Raw genomic sequence first — 27,089 nt, forward strand, 5'->3', positions numbered from 1 at the left:
ATTTTCTACTTAGTCCCTTTCACCATTCCCTCGCATCGTCTTCCTCCACTTTCGCGATGGTTCATTTCGTTTTCCTTACAGCCATAGCCATGCCTGCGAGAGCTCTCATTTATTACCACAATTGATTGGCATGTAGTTTACATCAATATCTAATGTCAGATATAAATTTCAAGTTATCTGGGCCAAAAATAAATAAATATTCCTGCCAACGCCGAAATGAAGATGCCGCAAAATATAAATAACCTTAGCTTATAAATAAATGGCAATAACTTAATTTAAATTTTTTTGATAAGACATTCATCAAACATTCGGTTTGATTTACATGAGAGGCAGGACCATGTTGAGGGTTGGCCGTCGAGTTAATACTCTATTCATGTTCACTCATTAGTAACGCTTTAGGACAGAGAGTACATGTGGCCTCTCTGACCATTGATGGCATTTAACCTTCATTTTTTGCCATATTTTTTTTCCAAATTCTCTCAATTGTATAACTCATATGTTTGTATGGGTGTAGCATCTAAATGAATTGTTATGCTTCGATGTTTCTTGGCATTTAAAAGGAAACGGAAGTAAACGAAAAAAAATCGAACACACTTCACATGTGTTCGTTTCATACATCGATGATTGGACGTGACTCAACAACTCGTGTTTGCAACGTTTGTTGGGTTTTTGTTGTTCGAACATGGAAAAATGTATATTTTTGTTGTGTGTCATGAATTGAGGAAATTATCGATGATTGAGGATGGGGAGCTACGAGGAATTTTATGATGAAATAAAGATTCAGAGAGCCTAGTTAAATGTTTATTTCAAGGCATAAAAATCTAGGATCAAGTGCCAAGATATGTTAAACAAAACTCTTTTCTTCAAAACTGAGTGATTGTGAACAAGTAAAAAAGCTGTAAGTTCAGCCGGGCCGAACTTTGAATACCCTCCATCATTTGGAAAGAATTTTGTAATTTTCAAAAAAACAAAAAAAAATAAAATAAAATCCGTTTAAAATTCCGTTGAAACTAAAAAATACCGAATGTAGCTGTTATATTAGGGTCTATACGACGACTTGGACCTGCATAGGGAACTTTTGTCATAAGCCACTACAATATTCAAATGTGAAACTTGAAAAAAAAATCTTGTGGAGCTAACGTCATCAAAATACCGAATATCGGGAGGTACAATTATATGGGGGCTATACGAAGACGTGGACCTGTACAGACATTTTTCTGTCTTAGGTATATATTACGAACTCCAAATACCAAAGTTGAAACAATTCCGGAGAATAATGTCGCTAAAATCAGCAAAATACGGAATATCGGTGGGTACCGTTAAATGGGGGCTATACGAAGACGTGGACCTGCACAGACAATTTTCTGTCATAGGCTGGAGTATCAATTACGAATTTCAAATACCAAATTTGAAACATTTCCGGTGAATAATGTCGCTTAAATCATAAAAATACCGAAAACAGGGAGGTACATTTATATCGGGTCTAAACCAAAACGTGGACCTACATGACCCATTTTCAATGTCTGAAGTCCTGCAGACATAATACACATTTGAGTAAAATTTTATCAACCTACTTCTTTTTGTTCGGAAGCTAGAGTGATTTCCGGAAAGTCGGACGGACATCGCTAAATCGACATAGAATTTTATGTGGGTCTAAAATGTATATTTCGAGGTGTTACAAACGGAATGACAAAGTTAATATACCATCCATACTATGGTGGAGGGTAAAAAAGGACACATACGTATTGGCGTATTAATTTTTTTGGAAATATATTTTTTCTTCGGCGTAAGTTCAGACAATAATTCCTTAGGTCCTTAAGTCTTTTTTCTCCTTTCTTTATATAAAATTCTAAAATGTAATTCTAAGATACTTGATATTTTGGAGATTAAATATAAATTTCAGACCGTCGCCGGGCGTAGAGTCGTGCCTTTATGTTCTCCTAAGTTTGTTACTCTCTGATTACATGGTTGTGATAGTGTATGTGGAGAGAATATTCCTATTAAAGGCCCAATGGGCCCCTCTCTATCACCTGGTCTCACAATTTGCAATTATTCACAAACAAACAAAAAATAAAAAATATATAAATACAATAAATAAAAACTTAAAAAAGATAGTGGTGAGTGTGTGATAGTCGCATAGTGGTGAGTGTGTGATAGTGTCTATCTGGCTTTCCTTTTCACTGCAAATTTCAGATCATTAAGCTCGTCTCGAAAGAGAAAACAAACACTTAAATCATAAAACATATGATCTTCGCCTTAATAAGGCAAAACTCAAAAATTCAGCCGAGCCTGGCTGTGGGATTTGAACCGCGGACCTCTGTGTGCAGCCAACTAGAAGTTGCCGTCTCTACGTTCAGAGCCATTAACCCGTCTTCCTAAAGCATCACTAAAACAAGTGTATGCATTGGAAGCAATGTAGTTGTTGTGGACAAAAAATGCATCACTACAAAAACAAAACGTTGCTGTGAAAAAGATCTGCCAATAGAACTTGAGTCGAACCTGGAGAGTTTCTAGTGTATAATTCGCATATGCTAATTTGCAATAAGTTCGAAATATATACTACTTTCCAGAGAACGGCCCTTGTAAGCCATCATCCACATCAAATATGCCTGATGAGCCGCTTAACCAACGGCGAAACGCGTCGCATAGTGGTGAGTGTGTGATAGTGTCTATCTGGCTTTCCTTTTCACTGCAAATTTCAGATCATTAAGCTCGTCTCGAAAGAGAAAACAAACACTTAAAAAATTTTTAATTTTGAATTTACATCTCTAGCAAATTTTCAATTTCCAAATTGTTTATTTTTTAATTGCAAACTTAACAAAAAAAATTAAATTTTCTTAATCCATTTATATTGTTTTTTTCTTTTTTTTTTCAAGGGAATATAATTTAAATTTCATTTAACTCTGGCAGTTGGCAAAGTAGTAGTAGTTTGTTCGGTAGCATTGAAACCCCATCTCTGCCATGTTTACAAGAAATTCAATTTAGAAGATTTCCCAGACGGTAAACATCACTTGTTGCCCAACGACATTGCAGCACTGACTCACTTCCCCGGCTCCATGGATTCCCCGGCATTGTTTGTCTTCTGTTATTCTGTTTGTATTTTCATATTTTGTAATTTTTTGATGTTGTTGTGTTTTCTTGATTGATTTTCACACAAGCAATGCGTTTGCCATGGGTGCTTTGTGCTTTGGTCAATGGGTAAACAATAACAACAGCAACAACAACAACAAAGAGGAAAACTTGTAATGGAATCATAAACACTGTACAAACAGCCAACTACCAGAAGAAGCCAAGAAACCCAAGAAGCCAAGAACTTCGGGCAGCCAGGTCTTCGAGTCTGCTACTATTGGTCGTCATGGCCACACCTACGCATAACCTTTTGTTCTAATCGCCGGTATTTATCTATTGTTTCCATAAAATTACGACGAAAGGATGCAAGTGGCTAAGCGCCGGTGTGGGAAGAAGGGAAATGAAAGGAATTAATGCAAAGAAAATTGATTTATGTAGCTTAAGCAGATTTGCTGCTTCTCAACTTCTGTTTTGGATTTTCTTGCGGAGGCTATTTTCAATGCAAACAATTTAAATGCCAATAACGAAGTGAAGGAGGGAAGATATTGGTATTGAAATTAATTTTTAAAAAATTTAAGGTTAAAAGTAAAAGAAAATTTTTGAAACAGTGTTTTTTTTTTGCTTATTTTATACAAAAAAAAATATATATATAACGCAAAATTTATCGTAAATGAGGACATGGAATTAACCAGAAGAGATAGAAGATCAATAAGTCTCTACATTCTCAAACCATTGTTCGATTTATAGAATACAATACATTTCTCCAATCAAGAAACACTTCAGTTGAATTGAAAAAATCTATTCAATTTGGACTGATATTACATATATGGTGAGCTATAGCTATATCTGAACCGATTTTCACCAAAAATTTGAATTACTTGTTTCTAGAATGAATTCAGTCGGCATTGTTAAGATTCTGTTCATTTGGGCTGACATTAGCAATTTGACGCACAATAAAGCATATATCGGATAAAGATATATATGGGAGCTATAACCAAATCTGAACCGATCTTTATAAAATTTGGCAGAGGTATTTCTGGGCTCTTTATGATATCTGGTACCAAATATCATTCATGTGTAGTGCATAGTACGCATGTGAGGGAACCCCAAATCGGATGAAACATATGTATGGGAGCTATAGATATATTCGAACCGATTTTCTGCAAATTTAATGTACTTGCTTCTACAATGAATTCGGTCGGGTGTGCCGAAATCCAGGTCATTTGGACTGATATTGGCGATTTGGTGCACAATTAACCCTTAATCGGTTGAAGATATATATAAGAGCTTTATCTAAACTAGAATCGATTCTCACCGCCAAACAAATATTGGTTTGAAAATTTCATCTCAATCGGATTTTTAATGGATCTGGATTTTGTTTACCAAAATACATGGACAGACGGACGGCCGGACAGACGGACTGACATTAATAAACCGACTCCTCAAAAGTCATTATGGGTCTATCTCGCTTCCTTTTCCATGTTTGAAACAAATGTACAAAGACTTAATACCCTTACCCTGTAGGGTATAAACATATATTTATTGAGCGAAATAATTCTCAATCACTTCGTTCTACGAATATGAAGTACAGTAGTTCCCACAGAGTTCGGGGCATTTCTGGTCAATGCAATGTAATGTTAATGACTTCCTAGTAGGCCGGCGACGACACCTAAAACTGCAAGCTCTGAAACATTTGCTCTCCCACCGTCCAATGCTATTCGGTCTGAGACGTAGGCTTATGGGAGAAAAATTACCCACTATCAGCTTCAAAAATATCAAAATTATCAAAAATACATATTTTTTTCTTTAAATCTATGCTCTTATAAAGCTTGCTGGTTCGTGTACGCACCCTGTTGGTAACAAGCACCCACTATGCTTATAGCAGACTCCTAAACAAACTAGGATTAGGCTCAAACGAAAAAGTATAAACAAAGCACCTCCTTCGACTTTCATTCGCGACAGATTTTTAAGGAAAGAGAGTCTCTTAAAACAACTGATGCATATATTGTAAGAAAGACTGTCCTTAACTCATACTCAGCTACATGAGCTATCCCAAATACTACTGAGTCGACAGCAATCCGAATGGGTCTTACTTTTACACTCACTCTCTTCCACTTGGAGAATAATTCTCAACTTACTCTTTTCTCTCTCCCCCTTTTTCCATGATTTTTTATTAATTCTGTCCCGAATACTACTGAGGCGACAGCAATCTGAATGAGTCTTTCTTTTACACTCACTCTCTTCCACTTGGAGAATAGGAACTTACTCTTTCTCTCTCTCTCTGTCTCTATTTTTTTATTACTATTACTCTCTTCCACATAGAGAAAAGGTCGTATTGGACTCTGATGGGATTTGGTATTGTTACTTTTATGTAAGTTTCAGATTTAACCTATAATACGCAGGCCATACCGATCATATTTTGTAGGAGACATCAAATATACCCAGTAGGGACATAAGAAGGGAGACACTCCAGTCCGGATCTCTCTAAAAACTGCATAAATGTTTAAATTTTTTAAATAGAGAATAGTAAAATTTTGAGTCTATATTAACTCAAAACGTCCATTTTAGACTTTGAAACCGATGTCAGTCCTTAGAAATAAAATGTTGCTATCTCAGATGCCATGCAAGGGGGTCATTGCATATTTACTTACCTTTTATTTAATAAAAATGTTACACCCTTGGCGCCTTGTTCCAATGACATCATATAGATATCCTTTTATTTATTTTTTTTTTTTTTTGTTTACACCAGCCATTCCCAAATTTTTATTGTTAATTTTTTTTATTGGAAAACCAACCAATGATATATAAATACACCGCAGCAATCATCGCTCAAGTGCTAATAAATTTCAGGCGAAACCAAAAGGACTGGCATTTTCATTCGCGTTATGAAATATAAGTCACAACAGAACACGTCAAGTTTTGGCAGAAGGTTAATATAGCCACCCCCTTCCCCGCACCTAACTTTGACATCTGTTTGTGTGCCATTTCCATTCCCTATTAAACAAACATTTATTCAATGGCAACATAATTTCAGTTTGATGGCACAAAATGCCAAAGCAATGAAATGCCTGAGCACTCCCCCTCCCCAACCACCCACTCCAATTTATGGGAATTTCAATAAAAACAAAACGTTTTTACGAGTCCTGGTCTTATTTAGAAATGGCAACCTCTTTCGTTTCCGTTTTCTGCACCTCCTCTCCCTTCCCGCTCATAGTTTGGTTATTAACAACAAGTGTTTGTTCTCACTTCCAAAGAAATATTTGTGCCAGCCAACTACTTAAATTCACAGGAAGCACCAGAAGTGAGGAAATTTCGATATCCTGCTGCCAATGTTTTCAACGAACAACAACACCAAGGAAGGCAGCAGCAAAATGGCGGCCAGGAGGCAAAATGGTGCCAAAAATATGTTCCACTTCCCCTTCGCAAGTAGATTTGTTTGATTTGTTCCGTTCGTTTTGTTTGCCCAAGAAAGCCAACCCGGGAATAAGCCATAAAGTATGGCGGCATTTCTGGCCATGGCCAGAACAAAAAGTATTATTGTAATCGAAGTTGAATGTTAATAATGTCTGTTTCTCCGGCCAGGAAAAATGGAAATATATTTAACTAAATAGAATTGAACAGACAATTGCGAGGAGCGGCAAATATGGCCTGGACCACAGGTGTTAAATAAATGGGAAATCATTTTTTTATTACGGAATTAAATTTGTCGATTTGGTGGATTCGAATTTGGCCACATATTGCAAGAAGATTGGCTTGAGTGGGTTTGGATTATTGCTGGTCCTTGGTCTTGCGGATTGCTTAATATGCTAATCAAAATGGCAGATTTCAGTAATAAAGAGTATTAAAAGAACAGCCGGTAAGTAGCAATTGCTTGATTAAATCTCAATTATTCTAAGCGGATTATTGAAAAATAATACAAATCCATGAGCATTTGAAGGCAAGCTTTTAAAGGATAAAGGCAGAAAGATAGAAAATTATTAACAATTTTCCGTGTATTGTATTTCAATTGGAAAAAAAAATTGTCGATCTTTTCTTGCATGTGCCAAAGAGTCCATGACTTCTTTGGAATCGCACTTCCATATTCAATTGTGTCAAAGATATTTAGGTGAAAATTCCAACAATTCCTCGTCATTGAACATTTGTCATCATCCACCAACTTTGCATAATGTCATGCCATGCCATGCTATCCTATCCTAACCAAAAATTTATATGGAAAATATTTTTGAAAAGTGCTGACGTAAAATCTTCATAAGAATAGAAAAGGTCAAAATACCACAAAAATTTTCATTCATTGAACAAAATACTTTTCTTTTTTCATAAGAAATTCTTTCACATTTCGAGTTAGCAGCAAAATAACAAGGACACCCTAAAAGGCTGATAAGAAAGCAGATCTGGAGGAATACATAGCGGAGTGGTGAATCTAACATTATGGGTCCAGCACATTTTGCATGTCATTGTCTACTCCACATCCACGCACATTTTTATTTTTTCTCCTCGTAATTTTGAAGACAAACAAAACAAAAAGCGCCCCAAAGTATGCTTTAGTAAGTGAATGTGGAAAATATGTTTTACGCTTTTAATTGTGTTTATATGCGAGCGTACGTATGTGTGCCAGTGTGGGTGGGTGAGTGAGGAGTTTATTTGAATCTGTCTAAGTTGGAATATGCCAACACTCTTTTGCCCGTGGGAGGATAATGGATTATCACACTTTCACTTCGTAAGGCTTTAATGAACAACATTTTCCCATTCGCTGCAGACACCCACATTATTTTCTAACTTGGTCTAAATTCACACACACACACCATTACAAATCGTTTAACACCACGATGATGGGTTTTTTTTTGTTTTTATGTTGTTGTTCTTCGGCTTATCCTTTTATTTTTAGATTTTAAGAAGCCGTATGAAAGAACATCACAAGTACAAAAATAAGAAACACTTAAGCTCTGGGGACAAGAGTCCTACAGGAGCTAAATAGCATATGATACTTAAAGTAATACTCTCGGCTATACGTGTACATCATCAGAAAAAAAGACGAAGCGAATTACAGTAATGAAAGATGACAGTAATGGCGGCTAAGTACTTAAATTGTTCAGAGAATAAAGGGGGTGGAGAATATGTTGAAGAGATTCTTTTTCTCAAGGCGAAATAAAAAACAAGACTGCGATATGTTTTTAATAAAGATTGGAATTATAAAAAGTCTTCTGTTTGACAATTTTTATGACTGAAATTTTTAAAAATCGATTTTTATAGAATGAAACATTTTCTCTAAATTTTGAGACATGCCACTAATTATGCTAAGTTATATATAACCAGGGTTCAAATTTTTCTTTGATTTTTATACAATACACCACATAGTGGTAAGGGTATTATGTCTTTGAGCATTTGTTTGTGGATGAAGGAGAAGGAAGCCAGATAGACCCCAAAGTCACATTTGAGGATCTGAATAGAATCATTTTCTGAGTCGATTTATGCATGACAGTCCGTCTGTCCATGTATTTTTGTGAACAAAATGCAAAATTTTCCGATTGAGATTAAATTTTTCAAACAATATTTGATTGTCCCAAGGACAAACCGTATTGAAATTGGTGGGAGTCGGTTCCAATTAAGATATAGCTCCCATATATATCTTTAACAGATTTCGGATTAATTTTGTACCAAATGACAAATATCAGTCAAAATGACCTGAATTTTGACACATCCGATCGAACTCAGTCTAGAAGCAAGCACATCAAATGTGGCGAAAATCGGTTCAGATATAGCTATAGCTCGCATATATATGTTTCTACCGATTTGAGGTTTCAAGTCCCCCACATGCGTAATATGCACTACACAACAGTGAACTTCGGTATCAGATATCAGATACAGCCCAGAAATATCTGTGCCAAATATTATTAAGATCGGTTCAGATTTTGACATAGCTCTCATATATATCTTTAACCGATTTCGAGTTAATTGTGCACCAAATGGCTAATATCAGTCCAAAAAACCTGAATTTTGATACATCCGGTCGAAGCAAGTCTAGAAGCAAGTCCATCAAATTTAGTGCAAATCGGTTCAGATAAAGCTGTAGCTCACATATATATGTTTCATCCGATTTGGTGCTTAAGACCCTAACATTCGTAATATCCATTCGACAACAAAGATATTTGTTACCAGATGTCTTATATCTCAGACAATTTTTATCGAGATCGGCTCAGATTAGGATATAGCTCCCATATATATTTTAAACCGATTTCGGGGTAAATGTATACCAAATGGCCAATATCTGCCCAAACGTCTTGAATTATGGTACATCCGACCAAATTCAGTCTAGAAGCAGCTACATTAAATTTGGTGAAAATCGATTCAGATATAACTATAGATCACATAAAGGTTTTATCCGATTTGGTGTTTAAGTCCCCCACATTCGTAATATCTAATCGAAAACAATGATATTAGGTATCAGATATCTTATAGACCTCAGAAATATCTCTGCCAAATTTTATCAAGATCAGTTCAGATTTGGATATAGCTCCCATTTATATCTAAAACCGATTTCGGGTTAAATGTGTACCAAATGGCCGATATCTGCCCAAAGGTCCTGAATATCGGTACATTCGACCAAATTCAGTCTAGAAGCAGCTACATTAAATTTGGAGAAAATCGATTCAGGGCTCGGAAATACCTTTACCAAATTTTGTAGAGATCTGCTAAGATGTTGATATAGTTCCTAAATATGCTTAACCCGATTTCTGGTCGGCCCTGCCCGACTTATGACTTTTCCTTGCTGGTTTCTATTGAAATACCCTATCAACCTATGGCGATTATTGTATCTCTTAGCTAAATATGGCTCAACATGTAAATATTTTGCAAATTTTTTTCTTCTTTGCCAAAAAAAACCCTTTCTACTTTTGTTAAATATAGACTCTGCCTTAACCTAGGTCTTATGACTTTAACTTTTACCTAACAAAATTCTATTGTTTTTACAAAACATTCACCCCCTTTCAAGCCATAATAACATGGGTTTTTAGTTAGTTTCCATAGTTCCCACCCCCCCCCCCCCCTCTACGTATGAGTACTGCAATTAATTATACGTTACGTTATACGCAACGTCCGGAAAGCATTTAGTTTTATATGGGACTATTATTCAACAGTTTTGTGTTTAACTAACACCTGGAAACACCTTTTCGGCTGCATAAATCACAACACTTTGCTAATGCCGTTGACTTTTACATTATTAGAAGGGATTTCGTTGTTGTTGTTGTTGTTGTTGTTATTTTTGTTTAAAGACCCAAGTTGAAAAGGTTAAATTGGCCCAGAGTTAAAAAAAACACAAACATACATACATACAACCAGATAACCTAACTGACATATCTGCCATGCAACTTTTTTGTAACAGAGAAAATGTTCAGGCCAAAATGTAAATTCACCTGTCGCTATCCAAATCATTTTCCAAGGCAAACAATGAAATGACATTTTCCGGACGAGTGGCAAAGCAAGAAAAAAGGTTTCGCATCAAAACTTCATTATTAAGCTGATCATTAGTCCTTGAGATGGGATTTTGAGAAAAATGTTTCGTATTTTAAAGTACTCTAAGAAAAATGAGTAGAGCCATGCTTGGGTTTAGAGTTGTTTGTCAAGGGAACACATTGTTTACTACCGCTTTCCCAAAAGTCACACTTCTCAGCTTAACAAGTGTCTTAAGCAGAGTAATTTTTCTTACTTTAAAATCCCCCCAAAAAACCCAAACAAAAACTAAACAAATCACCCAAAAAGCTTTCCGCATGGTATTAAAGCTTTTGCAAGGTAATTTCTCACAACTGCTGCTACCCCTTTTCGAACGTGCTAAACATTCCGACATAGCCACACAAAAATATAGGCCAACAATGTGTGCCAGTAATGTGAGAAGGTAAAGGAGAGAGTGTAAGGAGGTGGTGGTGAGTTGAATTTTTGGCAAAGTACCGGGGAGAGTACGAACAACAATGCGAAACTCCAAAAAGAAACTCACCCCCATATCTGAGAGATATGCCACTTTGGGAGAAATTGCATTGCGTACTCCATTGGAGTAAAATGAGTTGAAGAGTTTGTTGTTCTGAGAGAACCAAAACCGCAGTGAGTTTGGAAATGAGAAACTGTTTACATTGCATGGCATATTGTTTGGAGAGTGTTGTGTATTTTGTATTATTAACCTGTAAATACAATTGTTGCTTTTATTTAAAAATTACATACATACATGCAAACAGTTGGGAACAGTGTTGCCGCCTTAAAAATAATTACAATGACAACATATATCAAAGAAATTGGATTGGATTGATATTTGCCAAAAAAAAGATGAGTACATATTTCACTCTCAATCACTCCACATAAAATAATGTTATTCTCCTGGGCGTACGAGCATTGAGGTACATCATACGTTATCCATTTCTGAGTTCAGTTTCTTGTAGACACAGGGTGAAATGAAAAAAACTGCAACCAACTTTAGACTGCTGTCATTTCTAAGCTACTCGTCCGACAGCTGATAAAATTATTCCAGTGACAGCCCTTTATATTTATTACTTGCGTACAAAAGCATTTTGGTGAGAATTTTCCAGGAAAAATGTTATTGGTGATTGAATTCAAGCGTGATAGAGTGATTTCTTTATATTTGGCTGGAAAACCAGAAGTGGCTATCGGTAGATCATTTCCTCATTTAAAAGTTAATAAATCTTTTGTGTCTCGTGCCATCGCTCGTTATCGCGATACTGATAGCGTAGCCCGACTTTAAGGAAATGGACGGAGGAAAACAGCAATATCAGCAGAAATGATTTGAAAAGAAGAAAAGCGTCTTGATCAAAACCCGCGTCACACTGGCCGAAAAATGGTCTCGTGAGCTGAACATATCGCAATATTCCATTCGGCAGATATTGAAAAATGAGCTCGGGGTAAAGCCATTTAAATTCCAAAAAGTACAGGAACTTACACCGCAACAAAAAGAAAATAGACTAAAAAGAGTTAAGGAGTTGCTTCGCTTGGCCGGCCGAACGTGGTAAACCGCCGAATTTGATTTTCTCTGATGAGAAAACATTCGTTGTCCAGCAGTTTGTAAAAAAACAAAATGATCCGCTCGTGTTTACTTGCCAAAGGGGTTAGCAGCAACGCCATAACTTTTGACAGAGATGTCACATCGCTTAATGACATACCGCGTTTGAAGCGTCAGTCCAAGCAGATTTTTACCATGAACCAATACACGCCACGCGAGCGCTCTGAAATAGTTGAAATTTACAAGAAGTCAACTGTGAAAACTCAAATTGCTTTTAAAACATTAAAAAATGTGAGAAGTGAGCCTTCTAAGAACGCCATTAAGCGTTTATATGAAAATTTTTCGACTGGTACGGCTCTTTCTAATCCGAAGAGGCCATATAAAAGTCGACCAAGGCGATCGGCCGAGAATATCGCTGCCGTACGAGCCAGTGTTGAGAGGTCCCCAAGAACATCCCAAAAACGCCGTTCTCAGCAGTTGGGCATGGCTCGGTCCACTTTACAAGGGATTATTCGCATTGATTTGCATTTGTTCCCGTACAAAATTCAATTGACGCAAAGAATGTTGCCTGCGGACAAGCCATTAAGACAAGCCACAAACATGGGTCCGTCGAATATTGGCAACCCTGTACCTTCGGTTGGCCACCAGAACTCAAGCGCCGGCCATGGTGATGATGTAGGCCATCATAACAGCCGACAGTCGCTCTTCGCTCGTACTAATCGACCGTGGCATTAGAATAAATGCCGAATATTATCGCGAAAATATTCTGAAGGGTGTATTTAAGCCTTGGCCACGCAAACATTTTGGTCGAGGACCTTGGATATTCCAACAGGACTCAGTACTCACCACCATCGCACTCAACACGTGCCACCCAAGAATGGTTACAAAATGAGATTCCTCGCTTCATTTCAAGTGCTCAATGGCCACCAAAATCTCCGGATACCAATTCGTTGGACTATTGTGTCTAGGGTATTTTGGAAAGCAAGGTTGGCACTAAAAAATACCAAAGTGTCGATCACCTCAAGCAAGCTCTTCTACCGCAACCGAACATTCGGGCAGCGTGTGACGGTTTCATTGGCCGTTTGAAGAACATAATTCGTGCCAAAGATGATCAATTTGAACAAATCTAAACTTATTCTAAAATGTGATGCTATTCCCGACATTTTTTGCTTTTATTCAATTAAATTATGTTTATGAGAAATATGCATGAAATTTTTCAAAATTCTTGAAATTTCTATCAGGAAGTGCTAAAAGGTGTGAGCTGGTATAGCTCCAATATAAAGGACAATACTGGGATGTGAAAATTTAAAGAAAATGGAACATTAATATCCCACTTTAGTGTAGTTATTAGTATTCAGAATTTTTTTAGTTTTTGAGAGGGAGGTAAATGACCAATAATTCGCATTTTCAGGACCGAAATCGAGTACCTCCATGATGAGATTTGATTTATTTTATTTTTTTTTTTTTAATTTTTGAACATTTCTGAAGGAGGTACCAAAACGAGTGGACCGATATTGATCCACCTCCGAAACCGATCTATATTTGGAAAAAAAATATTATAAAGTCTCAACTCTGGACCGAACTGAATACTCCTTTCAATACTGCCCACAGACAAACCAACAGTTATTGTAAGATCAATTCCAAATTTCGTCCAAAGAGACCAGGGGTATAAGTGCCCTTTCGATTCTATAACATTTCTAGTCCACTAAATCTTAAATAACTCGTGTCGTAGTTCTGCCACGTAAATTAATTTTTACATTTCATAAAGAAAACAATCCTATAAGGCAATTTGAACCATATACAGAAACCCGTTTCCGAGAAACTAATGCAACTTTTTCCAGATTTTTTTTTTTCAAAATTACCAAAAAAGTATAATTGAGTCAAACTCTTAAAAATTTCTAACCTAATTTCCTTAGTTTTTTAATGCTTTCTACCAAATCCAATAAATATGTCAGATATCGGTGGTGACAGGAAAATTTAAAAGTGTATAAATCTACTTTTGTCGATTGTGGGTTTCAAGAATTCTGTTCATGCTATTTGTTATAAATTTGTTTCGATTTTTATTTAATTTTATTACATTTATCTGTTTTAATTTTAAAGATCAATTTCACTTCCTCCTTAACAAAATATTTACAATTTCTACATCATAAATACCCCTTCTATAGAAAAAATAATACAGTAGCTCTCTTTGATTCAGCTTTTCCCCTGCCATTTGTTGCTCCTGCTGTCCCCAATGATGATGATAATGACGAAACTGATGATTATATCTCCAGTTTTTTTTTCTTCTCCTTGTGGTTGCTACCTGCTGCATATGATTTCAATGGTGTCGGCTGTCATTGATGTGGTTGGGATATGTTACACCCGTTCCGAAAGCAAAAAGAAAGTAGGGAAGAAAAAAAACGTGGCTACGTGCTAAACGCAATGTCTGAGACAGGTTTCTTGTGTTTACACGTTTTTTTATTATTCTCGCTTTTTTGTGTTTTTTTCTTTTGCCAAGGATTATGGCAGCGATAGTGGCTGACGATGTGGTGAGAGAAAGGATAATGCGATATGGCCAACTGGTTGCTTGGTGCCTTGAAGATATCTTTGGCATTGGCAACAGCTATTTGCTTCTCGTTGCTGCTGTTGTTGTGTTTTTCAGAATGCGTGACAACATTTAATAGATACTAATCTACCTTTTTAGCACTCGCCAAAGTCAAGTGAATGTTTGTGTGTGTGTGTGTGTGTGGGTGCATGCATGTGTCACCATTTTTATGGCTTTGGAAAGCTCCAAAGCGTGTTTTTATCATCATAAACATAAACATAAACATTGTGTTGGCAATAAACCCTTGAAGTCAAAGACTTTCATGCTTCTACTTCTTGTCTGCTCTGCACTGGCTGGCTGGCTGGTTGGTTGGTTGCCTTGGATTTTAAAGTCATGGCGAAAACAATGAAAATGGAAAAATGGAAAATTGATTCAAGGACCATTGAACCAAGACTTTAATACCAAACCATCAGACAATATTTATGATAATCTTCATCGCCAAACGGATATACTGGCTTTGGTTTTTAATAACTTTTTTATCTGAAAAAAAACAAAAACAAAATGCTGGAATAAAATTTCTTAACTATTGTTAATGACACATGTCATTGTGCCATGTGAGATTTAAGAATCTTTATGGACAGAATCTTGCACTAAATGCTATTGTAAAGAAAAGTTTTGAGAATAAAGTTTTATTTTCCTCAACAAAAAGAAATATCAAATTACAATGTTAGTGGAGACAACTCCAAAACACAGGCGTAGATGGCCAACTAACAGGATGGTAAGGTACAGAATAAAATATTCCAGAAGGATATACATACTTTTTTGAAATGAGGATACCTTCTTAATTCTGCAATTTTTCCTTCCAAGGACCCTTAAACCAAAACACCATTAAATCCCCAAAACTTCCAGCTATGCCACTGCCTTAAAGGAAACTTTTTTATTTTCTCTCTCTTCCCATCTGTCTGCTGCAGCCTCATATTTTAACTGCCAACACATCCTTCCGGTGTCCTGTGCCATGTACAATATGTAATATGTAAATTGCCTTTATCTGCTCATGGGAAAAAGTTTCGTTCGTTTTTTCCTCTCAAAACTGTGCTTAAGTGAGTGCAACAATACAAAACAAATGATGATGAATGACAGGACATCCAACTCGTTTTGCTGATATAGTTATCAAAAGAAACTTTCTTCTGAAAGTATTTTGCAAATGAAAAAAATATATAAAAATTTACTTTTATTTTATGGCAAGGACGCAAAATGTTGGTGCTAAAGGATACAATATTTTGTGAAAGGAGGTTTATATATTGCTAATGGACTAAGACGATTTTTGGAGTGGATTATTGGACTTATGTGAAAACATATGTGAACAGGATGCTGGAAAATTATTGAAGAAAAGCTATATCTGTTTCCATTGATGTAGCTTCTCTTCATTAAATTTTTCAGCAATTCACTCCCAACCTAAACATTGTTGGCGGTATATAACATCGAATAAAGTATCTGTATAAACACTATTCATACCTGCCTTAAAAACTTGTCCAATAAGAAACCCGGTCTTATACTCTTGGGGGTTTCATCCACCATATTAGTGTTTAGATGTCTCCATTCTGGTTTCGCCTAGCCGACCGTTTTGTGACTGAGGTCCGATCATTCTAATTTACTAGGGTTTGAGGTCGTTTTAATCATTGTCCACAGTTAACTCATATCAAGTTGCAATATTTCAGATAGTCTTCGATCCTTGATCAGGCCTAGCTGGTTATGTATGGCTAATTGTGACACTCTTCCCTCATTCAGATGTAAATAGTTCAATTGAAAATATGTAAAACAGAGGGCTTTATATTTATATCCTACAGAGGGTATATATCATTTGATGCGACCAAAAAGTGCCTAGTCGAACTAACGGGCTTAAACCCTAGGTCTCTTTGAACCAAATCCGTTTCAAGACATTTGGAGTCGATCTAGCGATGTTCGTACGTCTGTCTGTCTGGCTGGCTGGTGCGTACGATAATTCTCGAAGGAATATCCGATTTGGTCCGAACTTGGTACATTGTAAAATTATTATCAAACTTAGATCGAGTTTGGAGACGGATAATATCGGTCCACTCCTTCTGATACCTCTGAAAAAGGATAATCCGATTTTGCTCGAACTTTGCAATTCCTAATATTTGCATCAGCGCTAGATCAGGTGTAAAAATCGACAATATCGGTCCACTCCATCAATTACCTCCCCTACAAAGGGTCTTTGAAGGGAATTTGAATAATTATAACTCTTATAAAGTGTGATGTTAGAGTCCGATTGTCTTCAAATTACACACATCACAATACTTTTATCAACCCAATCTCTTTTGTGAATATGGAGTATATCGGTCCACCCCTTCTGGTACCTCCTTGTGGGGTCAATGTTTTGAATTATCAAAACGATCATAAAATCCGAACAAAGCATGCGATTCACTTCATATTACACACATCCCTATATTTCTACCAAAACAAGATCTGCTGTGGATATGAGTTGTATCGGTCCACTTCTTCCGGTACCTCCCCCACAAAGGGTCAAAATTTTAAATATCCATGAAGCTCATAAAACGCGAAATTAACATCCGATTCAATTCAGACTTGGTACATTCCAATATTTCCATCAATGCAAGATCTTTCATAAAGATGGAAGGGATCGGACCATTTCTTCTGGTACCTCCCCCACATAGGGTTTAAGATTTATCACGTATCACGTCGCAATATTGATGTGATATTTATTTAGCTCCAATAGGAAATGGACAATATTGGTCCATTCCTTCGGAACCTACTTCATAAAGGGTCTACAATTTGAATAACCATACCATAAGTCAAAATATATTCAAAAATCGAATATTGTCTGAGAATATACATTTGTCGGCCAGACCGACCGATTCTTTTTTACTTGTTTAAAAGTATGGAAATTATGGAATTTCTCCACAAAAAACATCTTCTCCAACATAAAATCTTCCCTGTCATGTAAAATTTTCTCTCATACCGCACTGAACTTCTCTAGGTTTAAAGAAACCAACCATTTCGCTCTACAAAAACCTTGGGGGGATGGGAATATAAATTACTTGTCCAAGTGGTGACAGTAATATAATTAAGTAGTTCCTTAATTTTCAGCATCATTTGGCGCAGACGAGTGAATGTCCGCAGACATCAACAGGTCTATGTCATATTTTGGCAAAAAGGAGAATTCTTTAAGCAAAGTTTTAGTTTAATGACTTTTAATGGGCGTTTCTTTTGTCTGGCAAAAGTCTTGTCCGTTTTCTACTTCAATGTAGTGGCACAACCTTCATTTGGGCGCCACCATTGCTTGTTTACTATTTTTATTCTATTTTTATTTTGTTTATTGCTTTTAATATTGCCGTTCTTTCGTGGCCTTTGTTCGCCACAGTTCACGGTTCAGAGTTTTTATTTTTAATAACTTGGTCCAACTGCTGACCCCACTGGCATGGCATTCTAGTCTGTTATATATTTTTTCCTCTGCCACCAGTTATGGGCCAATGTTCTACATTGGGGTTCCTGCATCCCTTTGCCATACCATCGTTTTCATGGCTCGCCAATGCTTAAGTGTTGTGCACGGAAACGGAAGTGTCAGTTAAAAGAAAAGAAATTGAAACAAATCCCCGCCCGACGCCAACCACAAACAAGTTCTTGTTGTTGACGGCGGCTGGTGGAAGAAAGGGCGGAATTTACTATGAACGAACAAACGAATGAATTGCAGTGAAGGGTTTCAGTTTTTTCTTGCCACGCTGCCAGTATGCAACAGGAAGTAACAAACGTCAAAAATTGTTACAGTTTTTGTTCGAGTTGATTATTGTTGCCTTAGTTTGTTGCTAGTTTTTACATTTTTGTTTTTCTTTTTCTTTTTTGTAGGGCTGCCTTCTGCACCGTCTGAACAATGATCTATGAACCAGCAGAAGTTGAAAAATGGCATAACCAAAGAAGAGAACAACAGCAACAGCCACGGTTTACAACATTTTTCAAATGTCTGTTTTAATTGAGATTTTGAAAAGCAAAAATGCAAAAAAATAAAAAATAAAGAAACAAAGTTTTATGCATATTTCATTTTGCGGAATTTTCAACGCAACTTCAGTTCAGTTGAAGGGTATTTACATAAGTGGATTTTTTGAAGATCAATAATATGTGGTATGCATGGGTGTGGGGGATAAGGAGGGTAGACATGGAGAATGTTCCTTCAGAAAATATTATAGTACTCAGACAGTTATTCATAAGGCACAACAACGCTTTTAGCAACAAAACTGCTATAAGTTAGGTCGGTGTAAAACTTAATGTATAACGTTCGGTCAAAGTTATGCGAAATATTGTAGATACTAAAAATGGGTTAATTTGTCCTTCATTAGATAGAGAGATTTTTTCTTTTGCAACTCCCTGGCAAAGTCATCGGAAACCCCAGAAAGCTGCTATGATATCTCGGATTATTGAAATTGTGAATGAGTTAAGAGAAAGGTATCAATTAAGAGCTTCTCTCACAAATCTGCTATGAAACAGTTTTAACCCAAAAACTGATATTAATATGATATCCATTTGTATACCCTCATCCACATGGCCTCATCAAATTAACTATTTTAGATCCCAGTTCTAATTGGACCAAATCCGTTTCTGGATATTTGGAGTCGATCTAGCAATGTTCATCCGTCCCTATGTCTGAATGGTGCGCACAATAACTCTCGAAGGGAGTAATCGATTTGGACAAACTTGGTACATCGTAATATTTTTGCCAAACTTAGATCGAGTTCGGAGATGGGCAATATCGGTCCACTCCTTCTGGCACCTCCCCCACAAAAGATCAAAATTTTCAAAAAAAAATATATATTTTTTGCACAGAAAAAGAAAGGATGATCCGATTTTGCTACAACTTTACAAATCCTAATATTAGCATCAGTTCTAGGATAGGTGCAAAAATAAAAAATATCGGTCAACTCCGTCAGGTACCAACAAAGGGTAAAACTTTCGAATAATTATAACTCTTATAAAGAAGATAGAGATCGGATCACGTCCCCCACAAAGGGTCAAAGTTTTGAATAACCAAAACGATCATAGAATCCGAAATAATCCGTTCTCCTTATATTTCACACATCCCTTTATTTTTAATAAGACAACATCTGCTGTGAAGATGGGATATATCGGACCACTCCTTCTGGTACCTACCCCACAAAGGGTAAAAATTTTGGAATATCCATGAAGCTCATAAAATGGGAAATTTTCGCGAAAAATCTGATTCCATTCAGACTTGGAATATTTCAATACTCATTAACACAACACCTGTAATAAATATGGTAGAGATCGGGCCATTTCTTTTGGTACCTCCTCAAAAAGGCGTTCTCTCTTAAAATTGCACACATACAAACATTTTTGCCAACAGAAGATCTAATGTGAAGATTACATATATCTGCGAACCCCTCCTGATACCCCATCCACAAAGGGTCACAATTCTCAAACAAGTCAGCTATTCTTTACGACGTTTTATACCTAAAAATTTCTTTCAACCGGAAACCTGGGATGAATATGGAATTTATGATGTCGCATAAAATTGGATATAAATGTTAGATTTTCTTGTAATTTTCCCATGCCCATATTTTTATCTCTATTGTATAAAGTCTAAAAATGGAATGCTTCAGTTGACAAATTCTAGTACCTCAAGCATTTTTTTAACATTTTTTTAAAAAATAACACATATCTCATGTAAAGGGTAGGAAGTAACCGATATAATCCAAATCTGACCCATTTCTTCGAAACCTGCTCCATGGAGGGTCAACAATTTGAATAATCGTAACAGGAGTTAAAATATATTTAAATAATCGAATATTGGCTGAGGGTATACATCTGTCGATACTTTTTAACTTGTTCCATTGCATATCTGCCATCATAATATTTTTTCATTTCAAAAAGCAAGCCTGCATTAAATGACACTTTACAGTAATTGCAATTTCTGATTGAAATATCACACACATCTTGTCATTACTCTTCCTAACGATATTGATCCTGCACGACAAGACAACAAAAAAAGCGAAACAATCTTTTATTTTTGAATTGGATTCCATTAAGTGTTAGCAAACATGCAGCCATTCCGCTCTTGGATGGCTGGGAACTTGCTGATAGCGAAATGAAATAAAAACAGAACACTGACATTGGCATTGTTTGCTGTTGTTCTTCTAAATTGTTGCTTTACTCGTCTTGTTCTTCTTATTCTTCGGAGAATTACCCCCAGAGTAATGTTGAGAACATATCTACACCAAAAAGATATCCCCAAGGAAACAAATAAAAAGACACTTTTAATAAACACACATCTCACTAACTCACACTTACTCGCACACACACACGAACACACAGGCAGAGAGGGAGAGACGCATTTCACTAAACTAAAAATTAAATAAACATACAAGAGAATGCCTGTCTCTCTGTTTGTTTGTTTGTTTTTCTTAAACATTGTTGGGCATTAATGTACCTGAGTGCATGTGTGTGTGCGTGTATTGGTGTGTGCTTGTTATTTCAAAATATCCATTGCCGAGTATATATTTACAATAAAAAAATGTATAAAGAATTTATGACAGTTTTCTCTAAACGTGTTTCGTTTTGATATCAGCCATATCAGCTACTGCCTTGGCTGTTGGCATCCCCAACCTCTCCTCCCCCGTCACATGCACAAGGCGATTTGTGCATGTCTGGATTTAATACTCCTCCCCTCTCTCACCTCACATCTCCCAGGTGATGCTGAGGTCCCAGTAAACAATTTTTTCCGACTGCTCTGATTTTAGATTTTTTTCCGAAATTTCTGACGTTTTTTTCAGAAATTTCTGATAGAAATTGGTCCGATTTTCTAAACGTTTTTTTTAGAATTTCTGCACATTTTCCTGTGTTTTTAAGCGAAAAAAACTCGAAAAATGTACAAACGGAGAGAGTAGATTGTCTATTGCTCTGGCATATTCTCTCCCACATGTAAACGGATGGTGGTGGTTTGACACATTCTCTCCCATAGTAGTTGTTGTTGTGATCATTCATTTCAAGATCTCAACAACAACAAAGCGCAAAGCAAAAATGCTATTTGTTATTGTTATTGTGAACTGTTAGATTTTCCGTTGTAAAAATGTGCGTTTTGTTGTTGTTGTGAATCAGCCTAGGCTGAAAGACTGAATTAATTTTATTTTTGTTTTAAAAAGATACAGTGAATTACAAAAATTATATTATAATAACAACAAATAATTGAATTATCTGTTATCTGTTCAACTCTTTTGTGCATTAAAATACTGTATGTTATGTTCCTAATAAAAATAATATTTATAATGTAAATGTATTATAGATGTAATATTTAAACTACATTTTTACGAAACCCGAAATAAATTGTTTGTTTTTTAAATAAATATGTGTTTTTTTTTTTTCATTTTTAAGTGGTGTGACGATTTTTTCGATATTTCTTCCGAATTCTGAACGATTTCTTTCAGAAAATCGGAACTTTCTCCCGAATTCTGAGCGTTTTTTTTTCAGAAAATCTGAATTTTATTCCGAATTTTCTTTCGAATTCTGACCGATTTCTTTTAGAAAATCTGAATATTCCGCCGAATTTCCAGACGAATTCTGCCCGATTTCTTTCAGAAATTCGGAGTTGTCCTCCGAATCTTTTCCGAAAATCTAATTTTTTCTCCTATTTTTTCAAGAATTTTCACCGAATTCGGACCGAATTCGTCCAGAAAATCTAATATTTTTTCAGATTTTTTTCAGAAAATCTTTCCGAATTCGGTGACCACGTCCATACAACTTTCGTACCGAAATCGGAAGGAATTCGGAATCAGAATCGGACATTTTTTCAGAGATTCTGACAGAAATCGGACCGAATTCGGCAAAAATTGTTTACTGGGGTGTTGTTGGTATGATTTGTTACCTTAAAATGGGTAATTTCACACAAACACACACGAATACACACACACATGCATTCACACCATTCCATTACAGAAATACTTCAACATGAAAAACATTTCAAAACATTTACCTTAAAAACGTGTCTTAAATGCGAGAACAAACACCTCTACAGATGTCTGACTGATGTGAGTGGGGTGGGTGGCTCGGTGGGTAGGTAGCAGGTCCTTTAAATCTTATTTAACATACGAGTGTGGAATTCAATTTGTTGTTATTGTCGTTAGCTAAATGTTTATTCCCACAGCTCGATCTTTTGTAGTAGAATATATGTGAAGAAGGATGTGTTCTTCCCACAATCAGTTGGTGTATTTAAATAAGATTTTCACCCTAAAGGGAAATGTGATATTCCAAAAAAGGGTAGGAATGCTAGAAGGCCATGGGAATGTGAATATCACAGGGAATTTATGTGTGGATGTATGTTGTAGCATCTTTATCTTGGGTATCTAGGAACTTCATCAAAGACCTCTGGTCCCTTGAGTTCATCTTGGGCTATAAGGAAATATTTTAAAGAAAGTAAATTGAATATTGAAAGGAGATATGGTGGAAATTGAAGTGTGTCTTGGTAAAGTTAATAATAATTTATGATGCAAAAGGCTATTCACGGACGTTGCCAAGACAAAAGCTTGTCCTTCTGTTGAAATCAAGATTGAATCCACACTGTTTTAAGAGCGCTTCTAAAATTTGGTAAAGCAGTTTACTTTATATCTTGGATGATGTGTCATAAAAATGGGTTACAAGTCAACCTAACTACCTTTTCTTTGAAATTTCTAATGTAGCATTCTCAGTATAACCTCCTCTTCTAAAAAAGGCATAAGTGCATTATTATACGCTCCATGTTGTGTCTAGGATGGTTGGTATTGAAAATGAGATATGTCGGTATTTTGATGATTTTCGCCAAATTTTTCTTTCACGGATTTGTCTAAAAAATTGTAGTTGTAGGTCATAATGGGTTCTAGCTCCGGTGGTGGAACATATTATGTTTAGGTCCACGTTTTCGTATAGCCTCTACATAATGGTACCTCCGGATATTCAGTATTTAAATGTTTTTTTTCCACATTTTTCCACGAATTTGTCTAAGAGTTTGATATTGGTGGTTTGTAATGGGTTCTAGCTCCGGTGGCGAAACATTGTATACATAGATCCACTATTTATATATCCCCATTATAACGGTACCTCCATATATTCGGTATTTTGAACTTGATATTTGTAAGTCATAATGGGTTCTAGCTCCGGTGGCAGAACTTTGAAAATTTAGGTCGACATATCCCTATAGTCCCCACATAATGGTACCTCCGGATATTCAGTATTTTGATGATTTATGCCACATTTTCCACGGATTTGTCTAAGAATTGATATTTTTAGTTCAAAATGGGTTCTAGCTCGGCGGCAGCACATTGAAAATGTAGGTCCACGTTTTCCTATAGCGCACATATACCCAACGATATTTGGTATTTTGATAACCCTAGTCACATCTACCCACAAAATTGTTTCAAATTTGGTATTTAAAAAGATTTGATAGATGACTATCCTTGAAGTATAAAATTGTTTATAGAGGTTTCCGTTTTGGTATGGCCCTCATACAATGGCCTCACCCACTTTTTTGAAAAGTTTAACAGATTTATCCAAACGGAACGGAAAAAGTGGAACCCGTTTGAATTCAGGTACTTTTATATAATTTTTTTTGCCCAAAGGGTCGTCCCGGCCGAACTCAATGTTTTTTTCAAATCATAATCCTGGACGAAAATTTCAGGCCTCCTCCACTTTTATTGCATTTTTATATTTTAAATGGAATAGTTAATTTTTGGCAAATTCTAGCCACGAAGTGGGTTTGGAATTCATTTCTGGGTACATTGCCGATTCCAACACCACAGAACCCCAGTCTGTAGAAATTTTCTGAATTTCCTTTTTTTGATTTTCTCTATATAAAAGGACTACCATAATCTCTATTCAAAATACCTATCATTTCACATTTTGGGTTTAAGAAATCCTATGCGAAAAATGTCCGTTTTCAGTCCCCTTTTTAACATATAGGGGTTCCCTTCAATTTTGGGATATTAAGGTTCACTTGCCATCAAAAATGTCCCTTATAACCTGTCTTTCCTTTTTTTGTCTTCTATCATCTGCTTTGTTACAATCTGGTTAACAAATTTGATCCTGGGTTTATGGGAGTTGTCTTGAGTGCTTTGAAAGTCGCCTGGCAACTTCAAGTAATTTTACCTTCACCAACTCAGGTGCCTTACTTGCGGTCAGATTTATAATTTGAAAACGCTGAACTTATTATTTGTCTCTATTCTTCAATAAATGACTGCATCATCTTTTGGAAGAAATGTTAAAAAATCTGTCAGTAGTAATATGAAAAACTCTATTTCACTTATTTGTATTGTAGATCAGACGTCTATCTCTCTCTCCTCCACACATATGCACATTTCCCTCCTACACGAAAAAACCTCCACAACTTCCTTGAGCCACTTATTCCAGATATTTATGCAAATATCTTTCGAATAAAGTGAATAAATTGAAAATAGCTTACAATTTGTTTATTCTTTATTCTCTTCAAACTTCATTACGTTCGTCATTCAGGCACCACCCCCTCTCTCTCTCGCCTTGGAAATCAACAGCATGCATATATTGCTTAAATGTATGGACGGTGTGTATGCATGTATGTTTTTGTGTGCCAGTACATGTGAGCAATGAAAGTAATACATGCGAGCAATGCAAACATTAAAGCTTTTGTACTCGCAATGCATAATTTATTAAGAGTTTGTCTTCAATCCATGTAGCCTCCCACCCTCGTCGATAGTCTCAAGATATTCAATTTCATCATATTTCTACTAGGTGCTCACACCAACCAATACACTCACACATGCATACACGTATTTGTGTGTCCTTACACGTACATATTTCAATGAAATCCCACTGAGAAGGTGTTAGAAAAGAAATGAAAAATAAAAAAGGATTTCAGGCATTAAGTTAAGTGAAAAGCTATTTGTAAACAAATCTATTGTTATTGAATTAAAAGAACAAAAAAAAATTCTCCAGCTTTTCTGGGAAAGTAGGGGGTTTTCAATGAATCAAATGATTTTAAATAAAAGAGTATTAAATGGCCTCAATCAATCGAGTAAAAACAGGAATTATTGTGATTAAGGTTTGATGGAGAAATAATGAGGAATCATATTCATATTTTAATGGATTTTGAAAATCTTGTTTTTTTTGGTATTTGAATCCAATAAGTATGGAAAATTATCCCGAAATAGACTGAATAGAAAAATAAAGAAAACAAATAATGGATTTAAATGACATTATACGATTATTTATCAAGGTCTTTAAGTATTAAAAAATACGTACCAACCACATATACATTGGAATAATAATTGGAGAAGAGAGGGATCTATTTATTATTCACGGCCGTCAATAATTTATTTGGGTGAAGTCCTTTTATTTTATTTGTCCGGTCCACTTATATGCAGAAGTCCAACTCGTGTTGTAATTTTTTTTTAAAGAAATTAAGTTTGACCTCCATTCTATCCATCTATAAAAAAATAATATCTAAGGGAACATATTTTAACTTTATATATAAATACTCGCATAAATAAGACCATAATACACTTCTCTTCCGAACTCTCCATCTCCATTTCTCTATAGCACCCTACATTTCAATGCAAATAATATTTGCCCGAAAATTAACAATTTTCGTAATATTGAATATGCCCTCATGAGTTGAACCTGGCATTTGCATTCTAACCCTACTTTCCCAGCCTAATTTCAATCTTACTTTTTAAGCATGGGGCCTGTGTATGTCTGCGTAAAACACAAATTCTAAATTTATTTTTTCAAATTTATAAATTAAATTTGTTTGAATAACAAATAAAAAACATGAAGTCCGGCTGGGTCGAACTCTTAATACCTTCCACCTTTGGGTAAAGAAAACAACACTGTTCTAAAACATTTTTATATAAAAGTATCTGACTTCAAACGTGTTCTACTTTAAATTATAAACACCAGTAGGTACGTTTGGATAATGCTATTAAACTTTTCAAAAAACCATAAAGTGGGTGAGGCCGTTATGTGGGGGCCATATCTAAACGGGAACCTCCATAGACATTTTTATAATTCAAGGATTGTCACCTAAATGTAAATGTGGCTAGGATTATCAAAATACTGAATATCGGTGGGTGTCGTCATATGTGTGCTATAGAAAAACGTGGACCTAAATATTCAGTGTTCTGCCACCGGAGCTAGAAACCATTCCGAACTACAAATACCAATTTCTGGACAAATCCATGGAAAAATTAAATGATAAAAATCATCAAAATACCGAATATCTGGAGGCTATACGAAAACGGGGACCTATACATACTATGTTCCGCCATCGAAGCTAGAACCCATTCCGAACTATAAATACAAATTTTTAGACAAAATCGGTAAAAAATGTGCCAAAAATCATAAAAATACCGCATGTCGGGAGATACCGTTATGTGGGGACTATACATACAATGTTGCATTACCGGAGCAAGAACCCATTATGACCCACAAATACCAATTTTTAGACAAATC

The 27,089-nt window shown here is 35.9% G+C and overlaps 1 long non-coding RNA gene across 1 annotated transcript in view; it reads left to right on the forward strand.

Moving 5' to 3' along the window:
* Positions 1 to 18,625, forward strand: part of LOC131802968 (uncharacterized) — a 128,890-nt gene extending 110,265 nt beyond the window's left edge. Inside the window, exon 4 of the long non-coding RNA XR_009342433.1 lies at positions 18,477 to 18,625. This is a non-coding gene — a long non-coding RNA (uncharacterized LOC131802968). The remainder of the gene's footprint in view (positions 1 to 18,476) is intronic.
* The last annotated feature ends 8,464 nt before the right edge of the window (positions 18,626 to 27,089 follow it).

This window comes from Musca domestica, unplaced genomic scaffold (assembly GCF_030504385.1).
Source record: "Musca domestica strain aabys unplaced genomic scaffold, Musca_domestica.polishedcontigs.V.1.1 25, whole genome shotgun sequence".
Classification (NCBI taxonomy): domain Eukaryota; kingdom Metazoa; phylum Arthropoda; class Insecta; order Diptera; family Muscidae; genus Musca; species Musca domestica.